This window comes from Phocoena sinus, chromosome 17 (assembly GCF_008692025.1).
Source record: "Phocoena sinus isolate mPhoSin1 chromosome 17, mPhoSin1.pri, whole genome shotgun sequence".
Taxonomy (NCBI): Eukaryota; Metazoa; Chordata; class Mammalia; order Artiodactyla; family Phocoenidae; genus Phocoena; species Phocoena sinus.
Window position 1 is genome coordinate 8,188,175 of NC_045779.1, and position 19,448 is coordinate 8,207,622.

At 41.9% G+C, this 19,448-nt stretch overlaps 1 protein-coding gene and 1 long non-coding RNA gene across 2 annotated transcripts in view; one reads left to right on the forward strand and one right to left on the reverse strand.

Moving 5' to 3' along the window:
* CLVS1 (clavesin 1) overlaps positions 1-19,448 on the forward strand; it is a 226,541-nt gene that overhangs the window by 39,180 nt on the left and 167,913 nt on the right. The gene's annotated exons all lie outside the window — the stretch shown is intronic.
* Positions 5,109-19,448, reverse strand: part of LOC116742337 — a 124,020-nt gene continuing 109,680 nt past the window's right edge. Inside the window, exons 3-5 of the long non-coding RNA XR_004346439.1 lie at positions 18,877-18,947; positions 8,557-8,686; positions 5,109-5,236 (exon numbers count right to left, since the gene is read on the reverse strand). This is a non-coding gene — a long non-coding RNA (uncharacterized LOC116742337). The remainder of the gene's footprint in view (positions 5,237-8,556; positions 8,687-18,876; positions 18,948-19,448) is intronic.

Consider the following 19,448-nt stretch of genomic DNA (forward strand, 5'->3'; position numbering starts at 1 on the left):
CAGAGATCAGTTACATTCTAATACATGTATTTCTCAGTCTTTTAAGACAGGGGTCCCCAACCCCCAGATCCACAGCCTGTTAGGAACCAGGTCTCACAGCAGGAGGTGAGCGGCTGGCGAGTGAATGAAGCTTCAGCTGCCGCTCCCCATCGCCCCCCATCGCCTGCGTTACCACCTAGGCCATCTCCCCCCACCCCACCCCCATCTGTGAAAAAACTGTCTTCCACGAAACCGGTCCCTGGTGCCAAAAAGGTTGGGGACGGCTGTTTTAAGATACAGCTTTTATGATACTAAAGCTAACTGTGAAAGTGCCTCCTCTGTGTCACTCCTTATCCAAGCTTTCATGGAAGATTTAATTTCACATGCAAATCAATCCCGGATACCCTTATTATCTCCCTGTCTAGAAAGTGAAGGCACTGAGACTTTCAGTGGTTAAGTGACATGCCTACATCACTAGCCATCGAGTTACAGAGCCAAGGCCCTCTGGCCAATGACAGGTCTTTTCCCTAGGAAGCAGCGCAGTTTTAGCAGGGGAAAACTAGACCAACCAACACTGAAAAGTAGAGATGAGATAAAGATGGAGAGGGTCTAGCATGCTCCTTTCTGCTTAAATGACTTCACACCCGTGTTAGAATAAAACCAGACTCCTACACGTGTAGGATCAGGCCCCTGCTTTCCTCCTGTCTGACCTCCATCCCGCCCCCCGCCAAACTTTATTCAACTCACATCGACCTTTTTCCTGTTTCTTTAACAGGCCAAGTTCATTTCTGATTTAGGGCCTTGGCCTGACTATGGTAAAGTGATCATTTACCATTTTTAGTACTTTTGTCTTGACATTTACATTATCTAATAAATATTTGCTACGAATTTTTGTAGATTTTTTTTTTTTTTCTTTTAGGGAGGAGTTGTACCATTCTGGGAATTCAACTTCTATGATACGATGCTTCCCTTTCTAGGGCCTTAGTGAAGACAGGATGAGATCACAGAATAGTGCAGCTGGAAGAAACTTGGATTTCCTTCCATAAACAAGGATATAGGTTCCCAGAGAGTTGGGGGATGTGCCTGAGATTGCACAACTAAATTGACAGTGTGCCAAAAAATTACTAGAAATATGATCTTTTGACAGGATTCGGGTACCTTCAAATTCCCAGACTTCTCATCAGTTTTCTCCATTTATTCATTCTTTAAGCAAATGGTTACCAATCAGTTAATATGTTCCAGGAACCACACAAGGTGCTTAGGGTGTAGTAGCGAGCTTTACAGACAAAACCTCAGTACTTACAGAAGTCAGATTCTTGTTTGTGTGTGTGGAGCAGTGAAGGCGATAGAAAATAACAAACAAAGGTACAATATAATTTCAGGTCTTGATCAGTGCTATTCTAGCTCCTTTATAAGCTTCTCCTTGTAATCATTTACATTCTACAGGTAGATCTCCACCTGTCTTCTCTTAGGCGTGGAATGGTATGATGTTTGGTTTCAGGGACATCTTTTCAAGTAAGACAACAGAGCAGGAGTAGAGGTCAAATAAATCTCTAAGGAAGCACCTTGTATACTATCTGTCAAAAATAACAGAAAGATTTGCCACTGAAATGTTCGTAATTTTTAAAAAACTCTGAAAGTTGACCTTGCTATAAGAAAATAGACCCTACTGAATAGAAGGGAGATATATACTTTGGAAATCTAAGTACCATCTTTCACTTAAGGAATACATCATTCAGCTTCCTTTCACACCAGTTACTTATTATTGCTTTGAGAATAAGGTAGCTAAAATGTGAATTTTTTTAGTTTTATTTTTTATTGTGGTAAAACATACATAACAAAATTTACAGTTTTAACCATTTTTAAGCGTACAGCTCTATGGTGTTAAATACCTTCACATTGTTTTACAACTATCACCACCATCCATCTCCAGAACTGTTGATCACCCTGAACTGAAACTATACTCGTAAAACAAAACCTCGCCATTTACCCTGCCCCCAGCCCCTGCTAACCACCATTCTACTTTCTGTCTCTGTGAATTTGTCTAGGACCTCATGTCAGTGGAATCATACACTATTTTAAACTATTATTTTTAAAACTGACTTACTCTATATAGGAATCAAATTACTAGCACAAGTTAACTCTGTTCTGACCATTGTCACTGATTGTGGTTTTTATGCATTTTGCTTATTAAATCTGTGAGGTGGTGTTAGTGAAAGAGATGATTTCAGGTCATTTTGACAAAATAAATCACTAGAGCCCTCTCATGACATACAGGGCTTCTAAGTGAATTGAAGAAGGCAAGTTTCAGACCAAGATCAACTTAACTACGTATGTGTTATGGTTATTGATTTCCTAATTGGAAATCTAAGGTTTTTTTTTTTTTTTTTGGCCGTGCAACTTGCAGGAGCTCAGTTCCCCAACCAGGGATTGAACCCGGGCCCCGGCAGTGAAAGCCGGGAATCCTAACCACTAGGCCACCATGGCACTCGCAAGAAATACAATTTTAAAAGAGCTTTAGGGCCTACATCGTATGGGTTTGAGGTGATGCTTCTGGTGCCAATAAAAACATTTCTCTGATGTTCAGAATTATTTTCTTTCCTGAAATAGCACGAAAAATGGTTTTGAGGGCTTCCCTGGTGGCGCAGTGGTTGAGAGTCCGCCTGCTGATGCAGGGGACACGGGTTCGTGCCCCGGTACGGGAAGATCCCACATGCCGCGGAGCGGCTGGGCCCGTGAGCCATGGCCGCTGAGCCTGCGCGTCCGGAGCCTGTGCTCCGCAATGGGAGAGGCCACAGCAGTGAGAGGGCCGCGTACCACCAAAAAAAAAAAAAATGGTTTTGATTGATCATAACACATGCATTTTAAAATGGGTTAAAATTGATTACAGCCGTACTATTTGATTTAAACAAAACCCAGATTGTAGGGATAACTCCAACAAAGGCATTAGCAGCATCACTTTCATTTTCTGTCTGTGCTAATTGCGTAGACAGATTTTTCCTTTTAGCAAACAGATACTGGTAAAACATCTTTAGCTGTTTTGCCACCATTAATTGATGGCAGGCAGGCCTTCAATGCCTATAAATTTGATGTATGTTCAGCAAAGCCACACATTTTAAATCTTGACTTTTAAGATTTTGTAAGTGTTAATATGTTTTAACTCATGACGAGAAGTGCTTAAATTACGTATTACTCAAGCATACTTGAAGAGGTTGGGTAAATCGTTTTGGATGCTTTCAGTTTTCTGTCCTCTAATTGAATTAACTTTGGAAACGCTCCTGTCTGCTCACAAAGTTGAAGCGAGTGGATTTTGTACCCACCAGTGCAGGTCGCAGGCTACAAACCCAGTAAGATTTGTACCCGTGTTCCAAGAGTGCTTACTGAGTATTTTTCAGCAACTTAAGGTGTGCCACTTACTGGCTCATACTAACCTGACTTACTATGTGTTCATGTGTTCTGTTTCTCTTCTGGAGAAGACTCGCTATGCATTGCTATTTTATTAAATATGTATTTATGGTTGTCGATGGTGATGGTGATGGTGGTGATGAGGATGATGACTTTTACCGAGAAAGCCAAGGACAGGAGAAAAGGCCAGATAGGAGGAAATAAGGGCATGAAGAAAAAGCAAGGGGCAGAATTTCTGGGCGAGCCAGCCAGTCCTGTCACTCTGCTCTGCTCCCACGGGCCATGTTTCAGTTTTGCAGGCACTCTTGCCTCTTTCTTTAGATGGAAACAAATCTCATTTTAATTGTAAAAGCCTTCATTTACAGTGAATTTAACAATGAACAAGAAATAGATAACTAATAAGGACCTACTGTATAGCACAGAGAACTCTACTCAGTACTCTGGAATGACCTATATGGGAAAGAATCCAAAGAATCTAAGAAAGAGTGGATATATGTATATGTATAACTGATTTACTTTGCTGTACACCTGAATCTAACACGACATTGTAAATCAGCTCTACTCCAATAAAAATTTTTTAAAAAAGAAGTAGATTTGCTGGTGAAGATGTGGAGGAAAGGGACCCTTCCTACACTGTTGGTGGGAATGTAAACTGGTGCAGCCAATACGGAAAACAATATGGAGGTGCCTCAAAAAATTAAACATAGAACTACCGTATGATCCAGCAATCCCACTTCTGGGTATCTAAAGGAAATGAAACCATGATCTTGAAGAGATAGCTATACCCCCATTTTCACTGCAGCATTAAATAGCCGAGGTAGGGAAACAACCAAATGTCTGTCAACCGATGGACGAATGGATCAAGAAAATGTGTATATATATACAATGGAATAATATTCAGCCTTTAAAAGGGAAGGAAATCCTGTCATTTGCAGCAGCATGGTGAAACTGGAGGGCATTATGCTAAGTGAAATAAGCCAGACAGAGAGAGACGGAGTGGTATCACTTATTTGTGGAATCTAAAAGGAAAAGAATAGTCAAACTTACAGAAGCAGAGAGTTGAAAAGTGGATGCCAGGGGCTGAGGTTGGGGAAAATAGGGAGAGGTCTGTAAAGAGTAAAATCTTTCAGTTATAAGATGAATAAAGTCTGAGGACGTAATATATAATGTGGTGACCACAGTTGATAACACTGTACTGTGTGATTGAAATTTGCTAAGAGAGGAGAACTTAGATGTTCTCACCAAAAATAAAAAGGTGGGGGGGGGTAAATATGTGAGGTGATGGGTGTGTTAATTAATGGGGGAATCCTTTCACAATATATATGTATATCAGATTATCGAATTGGTACACTTTATCTTACAATTTTACATGTCAATAAAGCTAGGAAAAGAGAAGTAAATTTGCAGATTTTTAATTAACCAAATGCAAAAAAAAAAACCTTGGTATTTGAGTAGTCAACATAATAACATTCAACAAGAACGCAGCCCAACTCAGTTTTCCAAAGAATTGATTATTTTATATTTTAAAAGATTTCTTTTCTCCTACATCCTAGAAAGTCCAAAGCAGTGCCATGCACCTGGCAAGGAGAGGAGAAGAAAATGTTGTCTCATATTATGGAACAAGTGCATACACACCAGGAGGACCACTTTGAATCAGGCTTGAGCCGAATCATACTTAACAAAGGTGGCCCAGGGAAGGGGTGGGGACCAGGAGACAGAAGCATCCCATGAAGCACAAGCCCAGCAGAATCAGTTCTCACCCCTGTGACCCAGGCATTATACCCGTGACGCCAGCACAGACACAGCTGTTACTTACTGCTGTCCTTGCCTGGAGCAGCTGAATGGCTTTCACCTAAACCATAGAGAACATCCCTGGTAAGTGCATTCAAAATCGCCACTGTGTTTATGTCATAAAAGGGAGGTATAAGGAGACATTACTTAGATTAGAACTGTTATTTGCTTGTCTAGTGAAATTATTACATAATTAATATTCTTGTTCCCGTAAGAGTTTATTCTGCACAACAGAATGTTTTGAAGAAAAGCAATGCCGAACTTTGGTTTCATTTGACACATTCCAAAGCTCTAGTGTAAACCTAGAGTAGGAGGGCAATGCAGAGTCCCTAACTCTGGGGCGCAGCAGGTACAAAACATTTAAAAACTTCCAATGTCTGAAAAATTGCACATTAAAGATTCTTAAGCCAGGCGTAGTCAAGAATTCTACAGCCAAACTATTTACAGTAAGTCCCCTACATACACGTGAGTTCGGTTCCGAGAGTGGGTTTGTCCAATTCGTTCGTAAGTCCAACAAAGTTAGCCTAGGTAGCCAACTAACACAATTGGCTATATAGTACTGTACTGTAATAGGTTTATAATACTTTTCACATAAATAATACGTAAAAAACAAAAAATAAACATGTTTTAATCTTACAGTACAGGACCTTGAAAAGTACAGCAGTCCAGTACAACAGCTGGCACACAGGGGCTGGCATCGAGGGAACAGGCAAGAAGAGTTACTGACTGGGGGAGGGAGAGGAGGCGGGAGACGGTAGAGCTGAAGGGTCGTCAGCAATAGCAGACGGAGGGCGAGGTTTAATTTCACTCGCGCCTGATGGTGATGGAATGCACGGTCGCATCTTTGAAAGTTCACAACTTGAAGGTTCGTATGTAGGGGACTTACTGTACAGCATTTTAGTCAACGTCTATGTTTAAAAAAAATCACTCATAAAGTGATTTAATATACCATCTCTGCTTAAAAACTGCAGCATATCATTAGTGAATAACTTCGGAGTGCACTGAAAATGAACACTTCATTTTCAATTTTAAGAATGAAATACAATACCAATTTAACTATTGCTTAAATACCTGGAAAGTCAAACTGTCTTTCCTAGGTAAGTTTTCCATTTGGGCGAAACCACTCACATGAGGGGTAGCATCACCCACAGAGGGACTGTTTTCTGGCAGTCATAGCACTAAAGCACACTGGCTAGTATACACTGTATAATTCACAACATCAGAGGGGCTCCTGACCTGGCATATTGGAAGAGTCCCCAAAACACAGCAGATCGGGTAACCCTTAAGTGCAAAGATAATTCTCTATAGGAAGGAATCGCTATCGTGGTCTCTTCCTTGATGGGAACATTGGTGGAAGGCAGTTATCATGTGCAGTCCTGGGTGGGGTTGGGTTAAACCTGACAGAAACGGCAGCCAAGGTGCTGAGGGCAAAACCAGAGATGTGGTGACAGAAGAGTGAGACAGTGCAGGCAGCATGTGGTCATATCCATCCCGAGGAGAGATTTCAACAGCCTGCCTCATCTTCTAGCTTAGCCTTTGGGAACACACACTCACGGGGCTCCGGAGAGCACTCGGCACCGTGCGCAGCTGCACGGGTGTTGACGGTGAACAGCAGATGTGAGCAGGCCGGTGCCGGTGCCGCAGGCAGCCCGGGCTGCAGCCGTCGGCATAGCGCTGCATCGCTGCATGCAGGGGTGCGCTGGCCCCAGCTCCCCAGCTGCAGCACCAAGCTTGCAGGAGGGGCTGCTGTATTTTCGCCTTTGCGGGGTGGCCGAGGTGCAGCTCTGCAGTAACTACGCCCACCTGATCCCTCCCTTCACACGAATGTGGTCTCTGCCCAGAGCACACGATTAGCCCCCTTTTCTGCTTTCTCCTCCTTTTGCTGTCAGTGTGAATGGCACCTCTCCCCTGCCCCCTCGCCCAGCTAAACTGGGGCGGCAGATCCCTGTTTTTAATCATTATCTGTGCACTTATGTGCTAGATCGATCTTATTAGGGTGTCCAACCCCTGCCTTTTATAAAGGATATGAATAGCCAGAGAGTTAGGCAAGCGCTTAGAATTGCTTCCTTAGATTAACTGTGGCGCCCTTGGCTGTGTCTGTAACATCTGAAAGGTCAGGGACATCTGAGAGCCCATTTGCCTGTAAACAAATCTGACTATTAGGTGATAAAGCCAACGCACAGTCCAACGGAAGGAACCAAACCGCGTTCTGCCTTTTCCTCTAGCTTGCCAGCAAGCAGCTGTTCTCCGGTCCTCTTCTTCCCATACACCAGCTGAGTGGGAAGAAGTATTTTTACCCCTCTCTCTCCTTCCCACTTCGCCATGCCAGGGATGCGTCATTTCTTTCTTTACCCCTCTGGTGAAGCTGTTGGTTAATAAGAGCTGGGGGAGGGGTGGGAGTTCTGATCTTCAGGGCCCTCGGGTCTTGTGTATAAAGTGAGGGGTCCTCCCTGGTCCAGCTCAAACGTACCGACAGCCTCTGAGCACCCAAGTTCTGCGTTTAATTCTGCTGAGTCTTTTTTCTTTCTTCTGTCTTCTACTATCTTAATGTGGAAGTGCCAGCTCCCCAGAGGAAACACCCCAGCCAGGAAGTGGATACAGGAGAGAAGTAAGGGATGCTGGGGAAGTAAGGGTGATGAGAATGGAGACACCAAACACAGAGGTTTGCAGGCTTAACCCGCATGAAGACGATACGAGGAGCTTGCATAAATTCAGATCCCCAGATCTCCCCGACTACTTGAATTTGGATTCAGTAGCTCTAGGATGGAAGTATTGGACCCCAGAATCTACATTCTGGCGCCCTGATAATATCATAAAAGTGAGTCTTGCATGTTTTCCTGTCCTACAAGAGTCAAGTACCTGTGGCTTGAGCTCCCTGATCTAAGTCAGTGCTTCCAAGTGATGTGTGCTCAGATACTGCTTCCCAGGGGGTGGCCCAGGGACCCTTGACCAGCCTCATCCATTTCCCTTGCTGTGTTTTCCAAATACTGTCACTTGTTCTGAGTGTGCTGACGTGAAAAAGAGGTTGTGAGGCACTGGCTAAGCCGTACTGTTTTAGAATCCCACACAGGCTAACTACCCCTTGAATAATAAAGTTAATTTCAGAGGAATTATAAATAAACTAAAAGAGAGTAGAAAGGATATAGTTTGGGACCAGGTTGGGGTTCAGGAGAGGTCCACTGCACCAATCCAGAGAGACAGAAAGCCCTGGCGAAAGGGAGGATGCCACAGTTCACATTTTTCAGACAAGGGATGCTCTCTTGTTGTGTCAAATGACTGCTGCTTCTCTTTCTTTCACCTTTTGACAGCGGTTCTCACTGCCTTGTGTTTTTAAAGCATGTCGTAGGATGCTGCTTGACTGTCCAGGAAGATAGTACTCACCCGTCAGCTGTACAGGTTCACAGGCACATCTGGTGAGAATTCAGAGGGATTTTGTTCCTTGTTTTGAGATCAGAGAATGGCATCATGTCAGTGACAGCACATCTGCTGAACTTGTCTTTGACATCAGCATCTGGAAAGATAGAGATCAGGTGGCCTTCCTCTGCTAACCAGAGCCCATGCCGCGTTCAGACAAGTTCCCCCTCGTATATGATTTTCGGCCCCCCCAGGCTGCAGGCAGTGTCGGGTGACAGGGTGGCCAGTGTTCCGGGTGCTCTCACCCTCCGGTTCCTTGTCCTTGACTTGTCCTTTCCTGACTGGTGTCTGCCATAGGGTTCAGAGCAGCCGTAGCAAAGAGCACTTGTTGCTCTGAAAGCCCGTCACACCTGCTCCCGCTGGAGGTGCTGCAAGGGGTGGAGGTGGAGGTACCAGTAATTTAAGATGGTCTTATTGGCAATTTAGTTAAACCTGCTGTGCTGTACTGTCTCAAAGCAGGAAGGTAAATGAACGTTCTAGTGACTGAATCAGCTGGCATTTGAAAGGGGGGGGGAGCAAGAGAGAGACACCTCCCTGGGAATCTTGACAGGTGAAAAATGACCCAGAAGAATCCTTTGTTAAAGAGTCAGCTTGGCTGGCACAGGTACTAAAAACCAACTCATATTTGCTATAATTTGCTTAAGATTTCTGCTAAAAGTCCCTGCCCATTTCACCAGCACACAGAGGACAGGGGATGGGTTTTACATATTGTTGTTTTCTACCTACATGCTTTTCTTTGAATATCAACTCTCAATTATTTGTAATATCGCAAGTACACAATTATGGTTTAAAAAAATCCACAGATTATTTTGAGTTGACTTTTACACGTAGTTTTATATTTACATATGAAAATGGGTGTGCTTCATGCTTGGAGAATTCATGTTTAACAAAGTAATGAAGCCCGACTGGGCCGATCTCCCTCTGCAAATGTTGGCAGTCCGCCCAGTTCCTGTCTGACTCCTTTTATGGGCTCTTATCTATAACCCATGATGTCCTGGGATTCAATATTAGCAACCCTTAGACATTTCGGCTAGTAGGAGAGATAGTTAAATGTTTGCATTTCTACCTTTGTCTTTTGACAAAATGATGGGAGTTGCAAATGTAATGAAGCACACTGGCTGTGCTGAGCAGGCTTGGTGTTGCTGAAGGGGGCAAAGGATTTGGTAGCACGTGATGTGGGTCTGAATCCCAGTTCTGCTACTCAACAGTATAGCCCTAAGCAAGTAATTTTGTCTCTCAAACATCAGACTCTCAGCAGCTAAGGGTCATCATCATCAGTGGCCTGCTTACCTCCTGGGGTGTGTGTGAAGGTCAAAGAGGATGGGAGATATGAAACCACTTAGTAAACTGCAACTCGGTCTTTTACATTCCAAATAGTCTGGGGCTCCAGTGCTAGTAGGTCTCCTACACGTTAACAAAGCGGTATCCTAGCTTGAGCAAGTGGGCATTCTCATAGTGATCAAGGGTGAGATTTTCTATACACAGAGAGACAGTCCGCCCCAAATAAATTGCAAATTAACTTTCAGCTTACTTCAAAGTTTCTTTTCAAGCTGCAAGAGTATGAGAAGGAGGCATCAGAACAGATATCCTCATGCCGAAATCAGGAAAACTCGAATAGAGGCTCAAAGCCAGTGGTGTAGCTTCTACACCTCTGACCTGCCCAGGGTGCAGATCTTGTCTTTTTCTCCTCTCCCACCCCCAGACCCTGAGGTGATCTCATTTAACCCTGTGGTGTTGAATGCCATCTATACGGTGAAGATGCTGGAAGTTACAGCTCCAAATTGAAACTCTCCCCGAGGTCCAAACATATACCCAGTTACATTTTCAATACTGTCACTTGGTTATCTAACAGGTACTAGAAAATTAACATGGCCTATACTGAGCCATTGATCTCCTCTTCAAGTCCACTTCCCACCGAGCCTTAAATATTTCAACCAAATGGCAGGACCAACAGCCCAGATCAAAATTACAGGAATCATGCATGCTAGACTCTGCCCTGGAGCCTACCAGGGTTCAAATCTCAGCTCTGCCGCTTATTAGCTCTGTGACTTTGGATAAATTACTTAATCGTTCTGTGCCTCAGTTTCTTTATCTGAAAATGGGAACCATACAGTACCTATCTTTTCATATTTTTTGGTGAAGATAAAATATGTGTTAGTACACATCAAGCACTCACAACGGTACCTAGAGCATTGTAGGTTCTATGGAAGGGTTTGCTGTTGTTACCATCTCCTCATGCCTTATCTAAATTTCATTAGCTCTACTTCCAAAGCATACCTTGAACTGGATGACTTTTCACTATCCCAATACCACAACCCCAGTCCAGACCATCATTCCAGCTCTGCAGAATTCCCGGGCCCTTCCTACTCGCCTCCCTGTCTTTGCTCTCCTCTGCTCTGTCCATCCTCGGCAGAGCAACCAGAGTCTAGGCTCCTTACCTCTAAGTCCCACCTGTTCTAGTCTTGCTTTCCTTTCCAATCTCATTCCTGTTCCCTACCTCATTCAGGAGGGTCTAGCTGCCATGATGGCTCATTTGCATCACTTAATTCTCAGCTCACATGGCATGTCTTCTAGGAGACCTTCTCTTGTCTCCACCATCAGAGGCCTCCTCTACCAGTCACTGCCCACCATCGTCATATCCTCCTCTTTTCTTCATAGGCTTAGCAGGATCTGGAACGACCATATTAATGGGCAGGCTTAGAGGTCCCTGTTCATTTCATCCCATGGAATCTCAGGTCCTTGACTGTGAGGACCCACTTTGTCTACTTTGTTGCCATGCTCTGACAGTTCTGAACTTTACCTGATGCTTGAGAGCCTGTAAAACAGTAAAGTCTAAGAAATCCCCCCCCCATCCTTTGTATCTGGGAAATGATTTGCTTGCAAAGAACCATCCTTCATCATACACCATGATCAAGTGGGGTTTATCCCAGGAATGGAAGGATTCTTCAATATATGCAAATCAATCAATGTGATACACCATATTAACAAATTGAAGGAGAAAAACCATATGATCATCTCAATAGATGCAGAAAAAGCTTTTGACAAAATTCAACACCCATTTTTGAAAAAACTCTCCAGAAAGTAGGCATAGAGGGAACTTTCCTCAACATAATAAAGGCCATATATGACAAACCCACAGCAACATCATTGTCAATGGTGAAAAACTGAAACCATTTCCACTAAGATCAGGAACAAGACAAGGTTGACCACTCTCACCGCTATGATTCAACATAGTTTTGGAAGTTTTAGCCACAGCAATCAGAGAAGAAAAATAAATAAAAGGAATCCAAATCGGAAAAGAAGAAGTAAAACTGTCATTGTTTGCAGATGACATGATACTATACATACAGAATCCTAAAGATGCCACCAGAAAACTACTAGAGCTAATCAATGAATTTGGTAAAGTAGCAGGATACAAAATTAATGCACAGAAATCTCTTGCATTCCTATACACTAATGATGAAAAAATCTGAAAAAGAAATTAAGGAAACACTCCCATTTACCATTTCAACAAAAGAAATAAAATACCTAAGAATAAACCTACCTAAGGAGACAAAAGACCTGTATGCAGAAAATTATAAAACACTGATGAAAGAAATTAAAGATGATACAAACAGATGGAGAGATATACCATGTTCTTGGATTGGAAGAATCAACATTGTGAAAATGACTATACTACCCAAATCAATCTACAGATTCATTGCAATCCTTATCAAACTACCAATGGCATTTTTCACAGAATTAGAACAAAAAATTCACAATTTGTTTGGAAACACGAAAGACCCCAAATAGCCAAAGGAATCTTGAGAAAGAAAAATGGAGCTGGAGGAATCAGGCTCCAAGACCTCAGACTATACTACCAAGCTACAGTAATCAAGACAGTATGGTACTGGCACAAAAACAGAAATACAGATCAATGGAACAAGATAGAAAGCCCAGAGATAAACCCACGCACATATGGTCACCTTATCTTTGATAAAGGAGGCAAGAATATACAATGGAGAAAAGACAGCCTCTTCAGTAAGGGGTGCTGGGAAAACTGGACAGCTACATGTAAAAGAATGAAATTAGAACAAGCCCTAACACCATACACAAAAATAAACTCAAAATGGATCAAAGACCTAAATGTAAGGCCAGACGCTATAAAACTCTTAAGAGGAAAACATAGGCAGAACACTCTCTGACATAAATCACAGCAAGATCCTTTGTGACCCACCTCCTAGAGAAACGGAAATAAAAACAAAAATAAACAAGTGGGACCTAATGAAACTTAACAGCTTTTGCACAGCAAAGGAAACCATAAATAAGATGAAGACAACCCTCAGAATGGGAGAAAATATTTGCAAAGAAAGCAACTGACAAAGGATTAATCTCCAAAATATACAAGCAGCTCATGCAGCTCAATATCAAAAAAACAAACCACCCAATCCAAAAATGGGCAGAAGACCTAAATAGACATTTCTCCAAAGAAGATATACAGATTGCCAACAAACACATGAAAGGATGCTTAACATCACTAATCATTAGAGAAATGCAAATCAAAACTACAATGAGGTATCACTTCACGCCGGTCAGAATGGCCATCATCAAAAAATCTACAAGCAATAAATGCTGGAGAGGGTGTGGAGAAAAGGGAACCCCCTTGTACTGTTGGTGGGAATGTAAATTGATACAGCCACTATGGAGAACAGTATAGAGGTTCCTTAAAAAACTAAAAATAGAACTACCATATGACCCAGCAATGCCACTACTGGGCGTATACCCTGAGAAAACCATAATTCAAAAAGAGTCATGTACCACAATGTTGATTGCAGCACTATTTACAATAGCCAGGACAGGGAAGCAATCTAAGCAACCTGTCAACCTTTATCCATCGACAGATGAATGGATAAAGAAGGTGTGGCACATATATACAATGGAATATTATTCAGCCATTAAAAGAAATGAAATTGAGTTATTTGTAGTGAGGTGGATGGACCTAGAGTCTGTCATACAGAGTGAAGTAAGTCAGAAAGAGAAAAACAAATACCGTATGCTAATGTATATATATGGAATCTAAAAAAAACCAACCAAACAAAAAATGGTTCTGAAGACCCTAGGGGCAGGACAGGAATAAAGACGCAGACATAGAGAATGGACTTGAGGACACGAGGAGGGGGAAGGATAAGCTGGGACGAAGTGAGAGAGTGGCATGGAGATATATATACTACCAAATGTAAAATAGCTAGTGGGAAGCAGCCGCATAGCACAGGGAGATCAGCTCGGTGCTTTGTGACCACCTAGAGGGGTGGGATAGGGAGAGTGGGAGAGAGACGGAAGAGGGAGGGGATATGGGGATATATGTGTACGTATAGCTAATTCACTTTGTTATAAAGCAGAAACTAACACACCATTGTAAAGAAACTATACTCCAATAAAGATGTTTAAAAAAAAAAAAGAGAACCATCCTTCCCCAAAATGACTTAAAGTTCATGGATGCCCCTTGTTTACCTATAACAAGGTCAGACACAGACCTTCCAAGTTTCTATTCTTTGCCTTATAAATGACTAGCTGAACTGCTTGTCTCTACTGAGCAATTGGATCGAAATATTTATTAACCAAACTTTGGTTAATATTCTCTCCTTCCCTGAGGCCACTGAACTGTGGCCCACCCTCAGCCTGAGCCAGCAGGCAGGTGAGAATACGTTGGCTGCAGGGTAAACTGTCCTCTGATCTACTGTCTGATCAGACCACTCCTTCACCCCACTCTCCCACACAGATTCTTTCTAGCCTTTTCACTCCTCCCTGTAAAAGAAAAACCCTTGTTTAACTGTTGAGGTCTTCACAGATCTTATGGCCACAGCTTTCTTTGTATTGTTATATTCCTCTTCTCCTACTGCAATAATTCTTTTCCTCCCTTGCAATAATCTTTTTGAATAGTCTCTCTCAAATAAATCTGGAATTATTTTTTTATTTGACAGTTTCCAGTGTCTAAAAGGCGCCCGGCCCATCATAAGTGCTTAATGGATATCTATTATGGAATAAAAATAGAGTGTCATTTGGGATTCTAGTCAAAATACTGCAGCTTCTGTATGGCAGCCCTGTGCACGGTGGATCTGTTAGGGAACCGCTGACCACAACCGCCCGCCTTGGCGAGGCACGATGGTAGCCACTTGCCTGAGCTGTCTCACAACAGGAGGTCCCGATAAGGAACACGGTGCTTGCACGGTGCTACCACCGAAAACTAACCGAGAGAATTCGAGAGGGGCGGAAAGGAGGGAGGAGATGCCAGCCCATAACATATCCTACCAACCTCCCAGAATCCTTCTTGCTGGAATCCATCTTGGCTGTGAGAGGCACATGCCACCCGGAAGGATGCTGAGTCAGACCAGATATGGGCAACAAGCAAGATGACTGGCCAGAGACAACCCGGAAACTAACCCCATTACCATAAAACCTGAGACTGTGAGCCACGTGCCAGAGCAGTTCTCCTGGGTTCCCTTACCCCACGATCTCCGCCCAGGCGCCCCTTCCTAGTAAAGTCTTTTGCTTTGTCAGTACGTGTGTCTCCTCAGACAATTCATTTCTGAGTGTTAAGAGCCCACTCCTGGGCCCTGGATGGGGTCCCCCTTCCTGCAACAAATCTAATGCTCATTGCTTAATACCCCCTCCCACCACCAACTGCTATGAAGCACACAGACAAGGCATCCAAGCCAAGAGTAGGTGGCTGATGGTAGAAATGGAATTGCCATTTACCCAGCCACTTCTCTCATTCTTATTCACTTGCAGAAAAAATGCCTGCCCTGGTCGTCTCAAGAGTTTAGTTCCCTCATTCTCCACTCTAGCCATCACTGTGTACCACCTGGACTGGGATGCTGAATAAAGATGAGATGCTGAATAAAGATGCTGAATAAAGATGGGTTTGTCTTTGTATCTGCAGGAGGCTAACTACCCATGTAATCCAGGGCTATTATTATAAATAAAATTTCCCACTTTTCAAGCAGATATTTAGCATCTTATAAATTTTGTATCAAATTTGTGTTGTATTCTTGGTTACATTTAAAAATTAAAACCAACAGGAACAAAACAAAGTAAAATAAAATACTCACTAAGCCCTAAATACTGCCACCCCAACACACACACACAATCTTCCATTATTTTTACATTTTTCTTTGCTTTAGATCACCCGTGCTTAGTCTCAGTCTGACTATAATTTTATGGGAAAAATTATCTTCAGCCTTGAAAGACAGAGCAACTCCTATATTTTCCATATACTGCTGTTTAAACAGCTATGATTTAAAAAAACCAAACCAGTTTAGTTTTTCCTCTTCTCGTGACTAACGTAAGCATCCTGCTTAATTGCAAATATATTAAATGAGAATCATGACTGAGGTACGTAGCTAACTTGGGTTTATTGCCTTCTTACACGCATAACAAACGAGCTTTGCAAGTTGGTATGATTATGTTTCAAGACCCATAAAATATGCTTCATTTTATCATAACTGTATTGTCATTTTGAGTTAATTTATTTAAGAAAATTCTGCTCAGTGCTCTTAAGGAATCTGTCTCAGGACTGGGCATGGAAAAGGGCGTCAATTAACTCTTTATTGGTGGGTTGATCATGGAAAGAGACTCTGCCATTCATGGGCCCTGGTGGTTTCTCAGCACAATAAAAAATGCTGACACCAGCTGTTCTGGTGATAAGAGAGTCATTCTGAACTTGTAAGAATTAGAAATGGCTAATTATTCCGGATAAAAAATTTTAAAAGCAACATTCGGTTTATTTTAAACATTTCACGTGTCAGGCAATCAGGTAATTTGTTGAGTACCCTCATCATGCTTGGTGTTGCACTGACAGCCAATGGGTGATTAAAAAAATGGCATAAGAGCTTTTCTTTCACCACTCTTTTACAGAATCTATTTTTATTTTGTTGCCATTTGCTTGGATTAGTTTAAGCATTCTTTGAATTTATTTTCCTTACAGTACTGATGTGTTCCTTTATTCCAGCTGAAATTGGCTCTATTTCTCTCAGTTTAAATCTTCTTGACAGTTATTGATAATGCCATTTCTCTACCCAGTGAATCACTTCACCCAGGACATACTTAATTCCTTTAAGCTTTTCTCTTCTTGCTTTCTTCTCCTCCTCCATCTTAACCAAATTCTGATCAGTGAGCGCATTACAGTTTGTTTCCGGGTGTCTTTTAACACGTAGCGAATCTGAAATGTTTTCATTGAAGCAGGGAAATGGCTACCTTCCTCATTCATCCCACTGCTACTGATTTTCAAGCCCTAAGAATTTATCTCCATTTTGAAGATACATCATGGCAAAGGAGGACACAATCACTGATTCTTTTTAAGTTTGGATGGCTTAAAACTAGCTTAAAACACATCCTTTTTCTCCAGATAAACTTACTTAAAATTTGGTGCTTTCTTCAATTGATTAACACTTGTAGTGTCTTATGTCTTCAAAATTCATACTATAGACTCTGTTCAATTCTCCAAGTACGAATAAGGTTGTCAGGCAGCTTCAAGACTGCAATCGATGAGTAATACATAAAGAGTGCAACGAATAAGCTAATTTATGGAAGGGCTCTCTGGTGATGAAAAGAATTAATGAAGTTTCCAAAGGTGCCCAATTTGTAATCTGGGGAGAATCTGATGCTGAGAGAGAAACAAAGACTACAGACCTACGGAAACTGGAGAGGGAGAGAATTATTATCTAACTCAGAGATTGCAAACAGCAGAACTCCAAACTTCGTCTGGCCTACAGATTGTTTTTATTTCTTTAGCTTTGGTTTTGAATGCTTTTAGGAAAGGCAAGCTGATCTGTCCACCACACTTCCCACCATCAACACTGCCCAACCCCTGAACCCATTCCCGCATTTGTATTACCCGCCTGGCACCTCAAGGCATTTCAATCTGTGACCCAGTTTTCACAGTAAGGAAATGAGAAAACTGTGGAGGTGAGTGATTTGTTCAAGGTAACTGATGAACAGTGTGTTTCATAACGCGGGTCACCTCACCCACATCCTGACTGTCCATCTAGAATCCTTTGTACTTCAGCCTTGGTTATATTAGTCTGAGAGATTAAAGTCAGAACCAACTAAAAATCTATGAATGAAATCACAAAAGTAGTTTAGAAGAAGGAGTTATGAAAAGGAAGCTTAGTTCAGGAGGTTGAGTAATTTAACCAAGCTGAAGGAGAAAGCTGGGTTTTGTGTCTTATACTCAACACCTTCCCCTACACACACATACACACACACACACACACACACACACACACACACACAGGGTTTATTGCTTATTTTGCAAAATGAAGGGAACAGCCTGTGAAAGGTGATTAAGTTACGGCATTTCTTTCTGTAAGCAGAGTCAAAATTTACAAATAAATTTGTAGAAGGTGCTTGCCTTTAAAATGCCACTGATCCTTCAAAAGAACAACCCAGTAAATTAACATACATTAGTAAAGTCTTATGGCATGCTCAGAAATTATTTTCTCATAGCTATCATATTACTCATGCAAGATTTCCTTATGTCAATACGTCTTCATTTCAAAAAGATCATTGGGGTAGGCGAAAGAGGCAACTGTGCTTCTTAACCAGTCATGCCATTAATGTAGTAAGCAAGATCCACGATTACATAATAGGAACATAAAAGGGAACAGAGAAAGGTTTAGTCTGGGGAATTCTGGGCTCCTTGCACTTTCTGACTCAGAGCTAAACATTCGTTAAGAGAACAATGCTTCTGGTGGTTTTCTAAGACATTTAGAATAAGCCATTAACAATTAGGGCAGGTGACCACAGAATGAAGGGCGAGGTTCAGACTGGTAATTAAAATACACTGCAGCAACATGGACGGACCTAGAGAGCATCATACTAAGTGAAGTAAGCCAGACAGAGAAAGACAAGCATCGTATGACATCCCGTATATGTGGAATCTAAACAAATGATACACATGAACTTCTTTACAAAACAGAAAGAGACTCACAGACAGAAAACAAACTTATGGTTACCAAAGGGGAAAGGTGGAGGGAGGGATAAATTAGGAGTTTGAGATTAAAATACACGCGCACTACTATATATAAAATAGAAAACCAACAAGGATCTACTGTATAGCACAGGGAACGCTACTCAGCATCTTGTAATAACCTATAATGGAAGAGAGTGTAAAGAATATATATATATATTTACACACGTGTGTATGATTGAACCACTTTGCTGTACATCTGAAACTATCACATTATAACAAATCCTAATCGACTATATTTCAATAAAAATTTTTAAATGTATTAAAAAATTTAAAAATACCTTTCTCTTCTTTTTTGTTTACTCCTTTTTTGTCTTCTGAGGGGTCATCCCAAACAGTCCCAGCAGGAGATCTATATGAGTTAGAAAGATTGCTTGAAAAACTCCTGCATTTATGCACCAGTAAAGTTGTCTTTCTGGCAATATTCTCTTTTGCTTTTAGATTTTGATTAAACTAGACTCTTAGTTCTAAGCCATCCCTGTGCTCTACAGCATTTTTTCCTATCTCTATCCAGCTCTATGCACTATAACCGTTTGCTCACATATTCTGCTCCCTCATCTGCCTCTTCGCACCTCAAGGACAAGGAATTATGCCTTAATCAGTTTTGTACTCCTGGCACCTAACACAGTATATGTGATATTATTAAAAGAAAAAAACGAATGAGCAAAACCACACCAGATAATAACTGTCTGTGAAGGAGCCTGCTTTCTTTTTATTTTTTTTTATTTTTTTCTTTTTTTGCGGTACGCGGGCCTCTCACTGCTGTGGGCTCTCCCGTTGCGGAGCACAGGCTCCGGACGCGCAGGCTCAGCGGCCATAGCTCACAGGCCCAGCCACTCCGCGGCATGTGGGA